This window comes from Cynocephalus volans, chromosome 8, assembly GCF_027409185.1.
Source record: "Cynocephalus volans isolate mCynVol1 chromosome 8, mCynVol1.pri, whole genome shotgun sequence".
In the NCBI taxonomy this organism is placed as follows: Eukaryota; Metazoa; Chordata; class Mammalia; order Dermoptera; family Cynocephalidae; genus Cynocephalus; species Cynocephalus volans.
In genome coordinates, this window is record NC_084467.1 from 37,346,034 (window position 1) to 37,359,097 (window position 13,064).

Below are 13,064 nucleotides of genomic sequence, written 5' to 3' on the forward strand. Positions count from 1 at the left end.
TCTCCCACTGATCCCAAGAACAAAGAACACTATCTGGCACACAGGAGATACTCAAATGTTCACTGAATGGGTGTATAAATAAGCGATAGGATTGGTGACCAAAGGAGTATTATCTCTACAGGTAATGCCATATTGCTTTCCAACAAGGTATTTACCAGTTTACACCATCAGCAACAGTATTTTAAGAATTTCATCTGCTCCACACCCTCACCTGCGACATTATTGCCAGACTAGAGGTTACTCTTTGCTTTGCTGGTGGGTATAAAATGGTCACCACTGTGTTCTTCATTTGAATGTTTTAATCAACTTATCAATTTTTGTGTTTCTTTTTTTGTAAAATACATATTCTTATTTTTTTTACTACTCTTTTTTTTTTTTTTTTAAAGATGATCGGTAAGGGGATTGCAACCCTTGACTCGGTGCTGTCAGCACCACGCTCAGCCAGTGAGCCATCAGCCATCGCTATATAGGGATCCGAACCTGTCGCCTTGGTGTTATCAGCACTGCACTCTCCCGTGTGAGCCATGGGCTGGCCCTACTACTCTTCTTTTGGTTGTTGATCTTTCTTACTTATTTGACATAAGAGAATACAAGCATACTTTTAAAAGTTCATGGAAAAACAGAATTAAAATACTAATCTTTCCATGAACTTTCCCCACTTCATGGGTTGTATTTTGATTTTCTTTACTACGTCTTTTGATGAATACAAGTTCTTCATTTAAATGTAGTCAGAACTGTTGACCCTTTCCTTTACGATTTACGTTTTTGTGTCTTATTTGCAACAGTCCTCCTTCTCCAAGGTCTATGTCTTCTTAGCTTCATAGTTTTGCCTTTCACGTTTAAAACTTCAATCAGAACTGATTTGTACATGGAATGAGGTCCAGGTCCAATTTCATTCTTTTCCATGTGAATAACCAATTGTCCCAGAAGCATTATTTCTCCACTGCTTTATGAAGCCAGTTCTATCATAAATTGTTTCTATAAATGGGTCTGTTTCCAGGCCTCTGTTCCACTGGTCTATTTATCAATTCCTATACTACTACCATGTGTCTTAACTGTTACAGCTTTATAATAATATCTTGACATGTAGCAGGACAAGGCCATCCTCTCAGCCCTCCCATTACATGTACACCTTACTGAAGGCCTGGGCTATTCTTGGCTCTCTGGCTCTTTCTTATACATTTTTAAACATCCATGTCAAATTTGGGGTGGGGGGACCCTGTTACAGCATTGCTTGGAATAGCAACAAATCTAGATCAATATGAGAGAATTGACATCTTTATAATAAATCTTCCAAATCATGAGCATGGTCAATCTTTTACTTAGGTCTTGTTTAATATTTCTGAATAAGAGTTTTAAGATTTTCTCCATAAAGACCTTGCATATCTTTTCTAAAAGAGTTATTCTTAGGTACTTTATATATTTTTGATGCTATTATGTTATTTTCTTTAAATGACTATTAACTGCTGGTATAATTATACACAGCTATCTTGCTAAACTCTTTCGGTGGGTGGGTGGGTGTGTGTGTGTGTGTGTGTGTGTGGGTGTGGGGGTGTGTGGGGTGTGTGTGTGTGTGCGCGCGCGCGCCGTGCTGTGGCTGTCAGGCACGGGCAACCGACAGGAAACCAAACTCCTGACCTTGATGTTACAAGGCCATGCTCTGAACTCTTATGAATTCTAACAGTTTGTTTGTAGATTCCATAAACAATGACAGAATGCATTAGTCTGTTTCTGTTGCTTATAACAAAATACCTGAAACTGGGTGATTTATAAAGAAAATGAAATTTATTGCTTACGTTTCGGAGGCTAGGAAGTCTGAAGTCCAGGGAACACATCTGGTGAGGGTCTTCTTTGGTGATGAATTACAGCAACACGGGGTCTCTCATATGGCAGAAAATGGCAAAGCAGAGACAGACTCTCATGTGCTCTCCATTTAAAGCCCTCAGAACTATGCCCCTGACCAGCATTATTAATCCATTCACTATGGCATGGTCCTACAATCTAATCACCCCTTCAAGACCCACCTTTCGATTAACATAACAGGATTTCCTACCCTCCCAATAGTTACAATGGGGGCCAAATTTCTAATACATAAAACTTGGGGGACACAATTCAAGCTTCAGTGAGCTATGGGATGGAAAGACATTCAATCCACAGTACAGAGGAATTTTTGGATATGTTATCTTTTAAGTGTCTATCAGATATCTAAATGGAGGTGTTAAGTAAGCAGCTAGACATAAGTTCATATAGTTCACGGTAGAGGTTTAAACTGGAGATAGAAATTTTATGTAAATCCATGAACCTAGATGAGATCACCAACAAAGTGAATGTAGACAAAGATAGAAACTTGATATATTATCATTTTAAAGACTGGGGAGACTGAGAAAAAACCCAGGAGAGTGTCAGGACCCAGGAGCTAAGCAGAAACATGCTTCATGAAGGCAGGAATGGGGGCTGGCTGGTTAGCTCAGTTGGTTAGAGCATGGTCTTATACCACTAAAGTCAAGGGTTCAGTTTCCCATGCAGGCCAGCAGCCAAACAAACAAAAAAAAGAAGGTAGGAGTGACCACTATATCAAACGCTATTAAATGAAAGATTGAGAACTGACCACTGGATTTAGCAACATGGAAGTGTCAGTGACTATAGTGAATGGGTCAATGGTGAAAGCCTGACTCAAGGGGGTTCAAGAGGGAAGAAACTGGAGACTAATTATAGACAACTCTTTTGAGAAGTGCTGCTGCAAAACAGAGAAGTGAGGTGGTAGATAGAAGTGACGTGTAATCAAAAGAAGTTATTTTGGTGCACTGACAGGAATGACCCAGTAGAGAAGGAAAACTTGATGCTTTTGATGATGCTGAAACAATGTCCTTCAGCAATTCAGAGGGGATCTGAGGCACCAGCAGAGATTGGCCTTCAGAGGGCCAGCCCGTGGCTCACTCAGGAGAGTGTGGTGCTGATAACACCAAGGCCGCGGTTCGGATCCTATATAGGGATGGCTGGTTAGCTCACTGGCTGAGCGTGGTGCTGACAACACCAAGTCAAGGGTTAAGATCCCCTTACCGGTCATCTTTAAAAAAAAAAAAAAAAAAAGAGATTGGCCTTCAGTAAGTTCATGCATACTTCACTTACAGTAACAGGTGGGAAAGTAGAATACCTGAGTATTATTGCAATGACAGCTGAGAAGGTCTATTCTGAATGCTCCTATCTTCTTGATGAAATAGGTTTGAGAACAGTTAAGGTATGACACTGGAGAATGAGTGAACTAAAGAGATACCATGAAGTTTTCCAGCACAATAAGGGTCCACACTTGTAAGCTATCATGAATTTAAAGTGAGATCAGTCAGCATAGTTGTGTGATTTAAATTACCTATTCCATCATCATCACTACCTCAACTCTCTTGCTCTTCTCTGACCTGTAACCAATTTCTCAAACTTCAATCTCAGGAAAATCTGAATTTTTGATTACTCTGCTCATTTCCCATTAAGCTGACAACCATGCTTTTAAACATTTCTATTCTATTCTCTACCAAAAAAAACCCTAACCAGTACACTCTCGAAAGGCAGTAACTTGTGAAACACCAACCTTAATGGCTTACACTGTTGATACATTCCTGAGCCTACCCCATCTTAAAACCCCTTTTCCTGGTTTCCACAACATTACATCATTAGACCAGCAGTTTTCAAACTTGGACTACATCAAGCCATAAAATTTCAAAAAATCTTTTAACTAACACGGGTTGCCAATTTTATTTAGATAAGTAGATTTACATATTTTAGTACATTTTTTAAAAAGTCCTAATACTACCATTTCATTAAAAAAAAAAAAAAAAAAAAAGCTATAATGCCATAATAGAAAGATAAATCTTGGGGAAAAGAACAAATCTTAAAAAAGAACAGTTAGCAATCTTACATCGATAAAATTCATGAATGGCTGAATCTCTGTCAGACAGCAGCATGAGTGGCAACCACTGCATTAAGATATCCTGTTCTTCTCCCTAACCTGTGATTACTTCTTTTTTCTTTTGTCTCGTAAATGTAATGATTCCTTAACTGTTTTGATGGAGCCCTTTTCTTGTTTCTCTGTACTCTCTTCACGGTCTCACTCATTTTCAAGGCTTCAGGTCTCATCTCTAAGTGGGTGACTTAAATTCTTGCTTCATGAAGCATTATAGCATACACACACTATACTCAAGCACCCACGCAATGCATTACATTTACCTGTTGACATATTTATCTCCTCTACAAATGTAACACACTTGGATGGCAAACGTGATCTCTTTGTACAGACAGGGTCTGTATCAGGTGCCCAATAAATGATTTCTTTTTTTAGACAATTCCATCAATTAGTATCCCCTTCATCTTACTGTTCTGAAGAGCTCTCCTTGAGCATTCTTTATTCCTTAAACTGCAGAGCCCAAAATTAATTCTGTATATCTTCAGATATGCAATAGCCCCAAATTTCCTTTCAAAATCTCACAATATGCAAACAAAACTATATAGGCTTAAATGTCTACCACTTTCTGGGGGGAAAAGGAGGAATTGATAAAGGGACACAAAAATGAACTACACTGTATATTGATAAATTAAAATAATAAAAAACAAATAAGTAGACAAATGCCTGCCACTTTCACTTCCTCCAGAGAACTCAGTAACCCCCTATAATAGTGTATATTCATTTCCTACCTGTGTGCACATTTCTTTCCTAAATCCTCAATAAGGAGAACTAAAGGGTTATTGGTGCCTTGCTTACTTTATTTTTAATCCTCACATTGATAGCTTAACACAGGAAAGAGCTCAAAGCCATTTCCTACCTTTGTACTTATTTTAACTACAGAAGAGATAAATTCTTACTTAAGAATTTCTGAGCTAGCCAGCCACCAAAAAAATAAAATAAAATAAAATAAAAGAATTTCTGAAGGATATGAAATTTGAGTACAGCTTTCAATAAACCAAAAGGGGATATAAGATACCTTAAGGTTTTTTCCATTACAGCATTTCTGTTAAAAAAATATTTAATACCACAGTTATTAATATTGATACATGAAGTCTATCAGAACTGGAGTCCAATAAACAAGCAAAAAAAAAAAAAATCCTATTCCTACTACAAACTCAATGCCAAAAGTATTTCTGTCAAAAAATGTAATTCTGAGGGCCGGCCCATGGCTCACTTGGAAGAGTGTGGTGCTGATAACACCAAGACCACAGGTTCAGATCCCTATAAAGGGATGGTCAGTTAGCTCACTTGGGAGAGCGTGGTGCTGACAACACCAAGTCAAGGGTGAAGATCTCCTTACCAGTCACTCTAAAAAAAACCAACCAAACAAACAACACCCCCCAAAATTCTGGATACTTAATACGTTATCTTGCCTATAAGAAATGCTTGAGCGAATCTATGTAAAAGGCTATTAAATAACATTAAACATGACATAACACATTGCCTGAATTACTCACTAATTAGTACTTTTAAAACCTGAATCAAATAAAGAGATGCTACTTCACATCTATCAAACTTTGGTAAAAACAAATTCTGACACTATCAAGCATTGATGAAGATGTAGAGCAAACAAGGAATTCATACATATTGCAGGTGGAGGTGTAAATTGGTACATGACTACTTTGGAAAATATTTTGGCAAAAAATAAGTTGAAGTTGTTTAACCTCTATGACCCACCAATCCTAATCATGCATGACCACAAGAAGTACTGATACACACTACAACATGGATGAAACTTGAAAACATTATGCTTCATGAAAGAAGTGAGACACAAAAGACCACACAGTGTACAATTCTATTTATATGAGCACGAAATGTCCTGAATAGGCAAATCCAAAGAGACAGAAAGTAGATTAGTGGAGAAGAATGGGGAATGACTGCTAATGGTTACAAGGCTTCTTTTTCAGGTGATGAAATGTTCTAATATTAGCGGCAATGCTGCACAACTTTGTGAATATACTAAAAACCATTGAACAGTAAACTTTAACTGGGTGAATTTTATATTACATAAATTACAGCTCATTAAAGCTGTTCCAAAAACAATTAGGCCAATGATTGATAAGGGACTGGAAACTTTTAGTGCCCACATAATAACATACAAATTAGTTTCTTACTACAGGAGAAGACTGATTGTTTAATATATGGATAGAACTAACATCACCTTAATCCAGAACCAATTTTAGCATTACTAAAATAGGTAAACCAGGTATTAAGTGTTATGATATGACACAAAACGAGTAATAGCTATGCTGTATTCTAGCTAAAAAATGTTCAGATGTGAATCCATCAAGCTTTTACTTGTAAACTTCAGTTTAGAGAAAAACAGAGGAATTAATAAAGGAACAAGTAACATCATACCACAAGGATACAATGCTACAAAACTATTTTCAGGACAACTGGCCCAGTCTCAAAGTCAGTGTCATTAAAAAATAAGGACTATAAGAGATTAAAGAAATATTAGGAAATTAAACTCATACACAACAAGGTCCTGGGCCAGATGCGGGTTCAGAGAGCTAGCTGTAATGAACATTTCTTTGGATCTGCTGGAGAAATTTAAATAGCACCTGCGTATTAGAGGAAATGAACATTTACTCACATGGAAAATGGACATCACCAACTAAAAAGGCAAGCTGATCTCATTTTAGTAAACTAAAAATAGAAACCTACATATATGTGCTTACAACACCATCTGGAAAAAATGCACCAAGTTGTTAACAGTAGTAATTTCTGTGTGATGGGAATGTCAAGGCTTTATTTCACATATCTACGTATTCTAATATTCTACGTTACACATATACTGCTTTTGTAATAATAAAAGTATTAAAAGAAAGAATCATGTGGGGAACTTTAATTAACCACAGATGTCCAGGCCTTACCCCAGATAAATTTTAAAAGGTTGAGAACTACTGCTTTTAAGAATTGGGGGTAGATAAAAGGGAAAATTCCTAAGACTGGCCTTTAGAAAAGACATTCATGGAAGTTTTTCACTTCATGAGTTAGAAGACTATCATAAACAGAAGCAGTAACAAACAAAATCTTCTAGGAATAGCAAATTATATTGCTATAATTATATTTTGGCATTTGGCAACTGCACAAATCAGGGTTCTTCATTGAAAAAGAGAAACCATATTTAGGTAGCCTAACAGAAAAGGATTTTATCTGAACACTGGGAGTTCAGAGAATGAATGAGAGGCTCCCTGATTTGCCAAACATGCAAAAACCAAGGGAAGCTAAGCCATCAAAACCACCGCCAAGGTCAAGCCACAGGAAGAGCCTGCTCAGAAAACTGCCCCAGCTAGCAATGCCACCACCAACAGCCACTGGAATCAATTCCAAACTGTCCTTAGTGCTTTGCATCTATCACTCCAGATTCAAATTCCCAGTCAAATCCATCTAATGGACACAGCTTGGGCCACATGCCACAGTGCTCCAGCTGCCAGGGGCTCATGACAGAAGGTGCAACTACATGGAATCAGTATGTGTGCACACAGCCTTTCCAGCATCCTCTCTCAAGAAAATTCATAAAAAGGCAATACTGGTAGAGAGTTAAAATGGTAAACAGACAAAAGTAACTACAAAGGATCCCTTTAAAGCCCAATTAGTAGAATGTCCAACACAGGAATCCTGCTAGTTTTGTCATTGGAAATAAACTTTAATCATTGTGCTGCCTTCTGCTTCAGTGTTCCAAAAAACTTTTCCTGAAAAGTAATTTCACAAAGTACACAATTTTTAAAGAGTAATATTTATAATCTTTCTCAGGTAATCTCTTCTTTCCAATACCTCATCATTCAAAGGTCACAAGTACTTGCTGCAACCAAACCTAAACACTCACTATCCCACAACTAATAGAAACTGAATTTTCTTAAATCACAAGAACAGTTCCAAATAAGAATGGTATGCTAAAATAAGAACAAGATAAGGTTAATCCTATCAGAGCCCAGGCTACGTAACACAACACAAACAAAAGCACATTTATTACCTTATGCAATCTGACACATTACGTTTGACTGTAAGGTTTAGATATCTAAGTAGATTAGATTTATGCAAGTATCTAATACCGTAATGTTCTAAAACCAGCAAAGCTCCAAAAGTCACAATACCAACAAAACTACAAGTAAGCCATTCAGTAAAGATAACTTTTATCAAATAGCTTCAGCTGCACTGACCCTGAAAGATTCTAATTCCCCATGAATATAAGTAAATAGGCTATTTGTGACTTACAAAAAACTAGTTTGTACATTTGAGAAATTTAATAGTAGTGACCACTATATCATGAGATACACATTTTTTACTTCAAGTTCATTTTATTTATAAGCAGTTCAAAAAATATCTTCTCAAGAATAAGCTTTGCTTCCAATCCAAACATTACTTTTAATTTGGAGGAGCAGCCTCTGAATCTAGTTGACTATTACACGTAGTAACTGTGTGACCCTGGGCAAATCAATTCACCTCTTTTTGCTCCTAATCCCTACCTGTAATTTGAAGACTGTTGGGTTGTTGCTGATAAATAAGTGAATATATGTAAAGTGTTAAGAATAATGCCAGGACATTTTCCCCAGAAAAAAAGAATAATGCCTAACAGTTGGAAGATAAAACAACACGGGGGAAAAAATCCAGTTTTGAGAAATTTTTAGACCAAATAGGATGAGAAAAGTATTCACTAGTAACCAAAATCAGGAAATAAAAGCACTGAAAACCCAGCACACTTAGCTCAATTTTACAATAAATAAATATACAACCATAAAAAAATTAAACAAATAAATAAATAAATAAAAATAAAGATGGGAAACAAAGTACCCAGAAAAGTTAATATTGAATTGGGCACCAAAAAAAACCAAATACTCCACTTTACACAACATATCAAAGGAACTCTATTTTGCTCAATAGGGAAATAGCAAGAAAATGATACAGATGAGAACCACTGAACATACCAGAAAATATTCCCCAATACACAGAATCACCTACAAAATTAGTCTTCTCCTCACTTCTTCCCACCCCCAAATCAAGTCTCAATCTAAGCCTCTAACTGCCAACTACCAGTTTACAGGAAATCAGAAAAATCTAGAATGTGGGAAACTGCAGGACAAATGACCTGATTTCTTTTAACAAAGTTCAAGGAAAAAAAAGGAAGAGAAATAAATTAAAAGAGGCTTAAGGGCTGGCCCGTGGCTCGCTTGGTAGAGTGTGGTGCTGATAACACCAAGGCCATGGGTTCAGATCCCTATACAGAGACAGCCAGTTAGTTCACTTGGGAGAGCATGGTGCTGACAACACCAAGTCAAGGGTTAATATCCCCTTACTGCTCATCTTCAAAAAAAAGAGGGAGGGCACTTAAAATTGCCAATGGCAGTGTGTGGAACCTAAATCCTGATTCAAACAAATTAGAAAAGTCAAAAGAAAAGTAATATCTAAGAAAGAAAAACACCATTCCATGTGCAACAAATCTGTTCAGATTTCACTAGATTGGTGTGTAATACGATGTTCATTAACAACAATTTCATTAAACAATCATGAAGTGCTCACGACGGTCAGACACTGTTTTAAGAACTCTACAAATACCATTTCACTTATTTACATACAACTCTAGGGCAAGGTACTATCATGTTGCTTTGCCTCAAACGGGGCACCATTTTGTTGCTTTGTCTTACACGGGGTTTACAACTTAAAAGACCTCTGGTGAAGACAAACGTAATCCTGTTTGGTTAGTAAACCCCCGCAAAGATGTGTGCTGATAAGAACACTTTTATATATTCAGGTTAGTAAATAGGCGTCCATCTGTCAGAGCAGATTACACAAGGCCCAGTTGGACCCTCAGCTATTTTTACCAATTAAATATTTATGGTTTCCCAGCCAAAAAATTTGTTGTATTAAATCTATACCCTTATCAGTTAATGTTAACTAGGGCCTTTGAGATATTGGGCATAGGTCCCCTTTCACTAGCCATCCTGGGTCCCAGGTTTCCACGTGGCATTTAGAGCTATGTGGAATCCAGACAGGCCATGTGGAGCAAAGATAAGGTCTAAAAGATATTGTTTCTCCCAGCATGGTCAGGAGGCAGAGCTGAGGCTGTCTTTTGCTCAGTACCTAAAGACAAATTTAGGCAAAAGGTTTAAATCAAACTTTGAAGATATATTTATCAAAACTTTAGAAAATTAAAGTCACGTGAACTTGAAAAGTATACTTATTTATTTCATAAGCATGCATTAATTATAAGCCAATTTGGTACCATGCAGACAATACAAAAACACATACAGACATGAACATGTAGACATAACACACAGCTTATGTATGTATATATACAGACATAAAAACCAAAACCAAATAAGGATCTTACAGGTTTTGTTTAAAACGAAATAAAAAAACTCACCAGTATAAAGGGGCAGTCAGGTTTAAATTGTGTTTCTAAAGAATGTTAAAACCTTTTGGTGAGGCCTCATCCTGTTTTAGAGAAAGCAAGGTAACTAATTTACACTGTAAAGCAAAGTATGCAAGCCTTTCCAAGAAGATGCAAAGGAAGTTTTCTTTTTTAAAAGTTGGCATAAGGCCGGCCCCATAGCTCACTCGGGAGAGTGCGGCGCTGGTAGCACCAAGGCCGCGGGTTCGGATCCTATATAGGGATGGCCAATACGCTCACTGGCTGAGTGTGGTGCAGACCACACTGTGCCCAGGGTTGCAATCCCCTTGCCGGTCAAAAAAAAAAAAAAAAAAAAAAGATGGCATAGAACTTTACCAGAGGATTTTGTGAAGAAATACACCAGAGGATTTGTGAAGAAATACATAGATGAGCCTAGAAGAAAATTTAGAAGTCTGTTCAAGGTAACCAGCTGGATACCAGAAAATTTGAGACCATCTAGTTAAACAGGTAGATTTTAGTCTAGTTTTTGTTTCTCAAATGGATTACTGAGCTTAAGGGCTGAGCCACCAATCAGAGATGAAGCCATTTGACTCTTGGGGTTTTCAGGAGAAAAACAGTAGACCCCAAAAGAGGTCCAGTTGGCATGCCATGGCTGTGTTTCTCATAAAGCCCCAGAGTCAAGAGAAGAACCACTTCTTTAAAGAGAGAAGAGAAGCACTGTGCAGATAAGAAAAACATGCTCAAACAATACCAACATTGCAAAGAAATATTAACCTTTTTTTTCTTTAGATTGTCCAATTTAAAGTTTTCCAGTCACTGGCAAAGATTAAGTTTTATCCTATTTCGGTGACATAAAAATGTCTTTGCTTTTTGTTAAGTTCTTGATTAGGTCTCAAAGTGACCTGACATAGATTCCAAGTTGTTAGGTGGGAAGTCTTAACGAGACCCACTGCATAATTAACCAATGACCAATTTGTTCCCAAATTCTTATGTTAAGGCTCCCTTCCTTGAGGTACCAAGGACATGGTTGTTTAATATCCACTAACAGTTTTACACGCTGCCATTCAGTTACTTTACAGCCAGCTGCTCTAAGGAGACATTGGAGTTGTACTGTATGTTGAGTCTCCCCTTTTGTTAACAAATTATCCATATTTTAAAAGTAAAAAGAAGGGAAATATACCTTCGGGATTGAAAAGACCTAACTTGATATGCCGCAGGCATGGAACACTAACCGAGAACTGCCTGTGACCCCCTTTACTGTGGTGAGTCTCCCTTAGCAGGACTTCCCTTTGACGGGATGAGTAACAGACATCCTTTTCCTTTCCAAGGCTTGGCAGGTTAGTCTCCAATCCACGGAGCAAGAAATCCTCACACAGGGTACCATTTTGTTGCTTTGCCTCACACGGGGTGACAGAGATGCAAAAAGGATTACTCAAAGCCCATCTCCTCTGAGCAGTGAGACACCCTGAAGGGGTTAATTTCCTGGAGCCCTCAAGAGAGAGGCATTCCTCCTCAGGAAATTAACCATGAACTGGGGTTCTGTCTCAGTATTTATTCTCCAGGACAGAAAGTTACAGAAAAAGAACATTATGTGGAGTTATAGTTAAATACAGTTTAACAACAGAAGCTGGTAACATCAGTGAAATAACAAAGTGACATTCCATAACACAATTTGCAAAAGGTTAAGTTGATCTACCAAAAAAAGGTTGTTCTTAGCAAATACTGTGTTTTCCTACAGCAGTTTCCTCAGTATTTTTACATAACAATAAAGCAACTTTCTTAACATATCAATCAGTAGGTTAACCCACTCTCAAGGACATCTGTCCTTGAGAGCCAGCAACTTTGTTGTGTTATAATTCTATATCTACAACAGAGGCTTTAGCCTGGGGAAAGTTTCCTTTCTTTTGTAAGGTTAACATTTCTATATGTAATTTTAAAAAGTTAGGTTATACCTGAAACTACAGGGCTTTGGAAACTAGACCCTGTGAAATACATTTGCTTTATAAATGTTAGTGTACTCCACACTACCATTCCTATTTAACAGTTAAGTAAACAGGCACAGAATCTCACCTAAGTAACTCACACAAGGTCACAAAGTTGTGAACTGGCAAAGTTGAGATTCAACCCCAGGTGTCTGGCTACAAAACTGGTCCCTTGATTACCATATTCCTACTATCATCTCTCCACATAATTGGTGGAAACTGTGCTCTGGAATTACAGAAAGCTGCCAGAATTCCCATCTCTCACTAGGTTATGTAAATTACTTAACTTCTTGGAACCTTTGTAAACTCACCTGTAGAATGGGTAATATCTATTTTTTAAAAGTGTTGTAAGGAATAATGAAATTATATATACTCAACTCTACTACAGCATCTAGTTTATGAAGCCCACAATAAATGGTTCCCAATAAATGCTTCCTGCCACACCTGGTAAGACTAAAAAGTAGAATAACTCAAAAACAGCACGAAAACTGGAATACCTCTACCTTTTAACTAACCAAAGCATCCCTAAACCAGCATTTTTACATACTTACAAACTTCAATGATAGCAACAATTTGCAAGAGAATTTTTTATACACTGAAATTTAAACTTATAACACCAAGCTTGGTCCAGGGTTCATATCCTCATACCAGCCAGCCACCAATAAAAATAGTATAAAATAAAATAAACTTATAATAAGCAGAAACAAGGGCTAGCAAGCTAACTTTAAAGTAT

The 13,064-nt window shown here is 37.3% G+C and overlaps 1 protein-coding gene across 6 annotated transcripts in view; it reads right to left on the reverse strand.

The window, feature by feature from the left end:
• Positions 1 to 13,064, reverse strand: part of GPBP1L1 (GC-rich promoter binding protein 1 like 1) — a 54,770-nt gene that overhangs the window by 35,725 nt on the left and 5,981 nt on the right. Inside the window, exon 2 of one of the 6 annotated variants that reach the window (XM_063106491.1) lies at positions 1,797 to 1,881. The exons of the other annotated variants lie outside the window; for them this stretch is intronic. The gene's annotated coding sequence lies outside the window, so the exon portion shown is untranslated. The remainder of the gene's footprint in view (positions 1 to 1,796; positions 1,882 to 13,064) is intronic. 6 annotated transcript variants of the gene reach the window in all.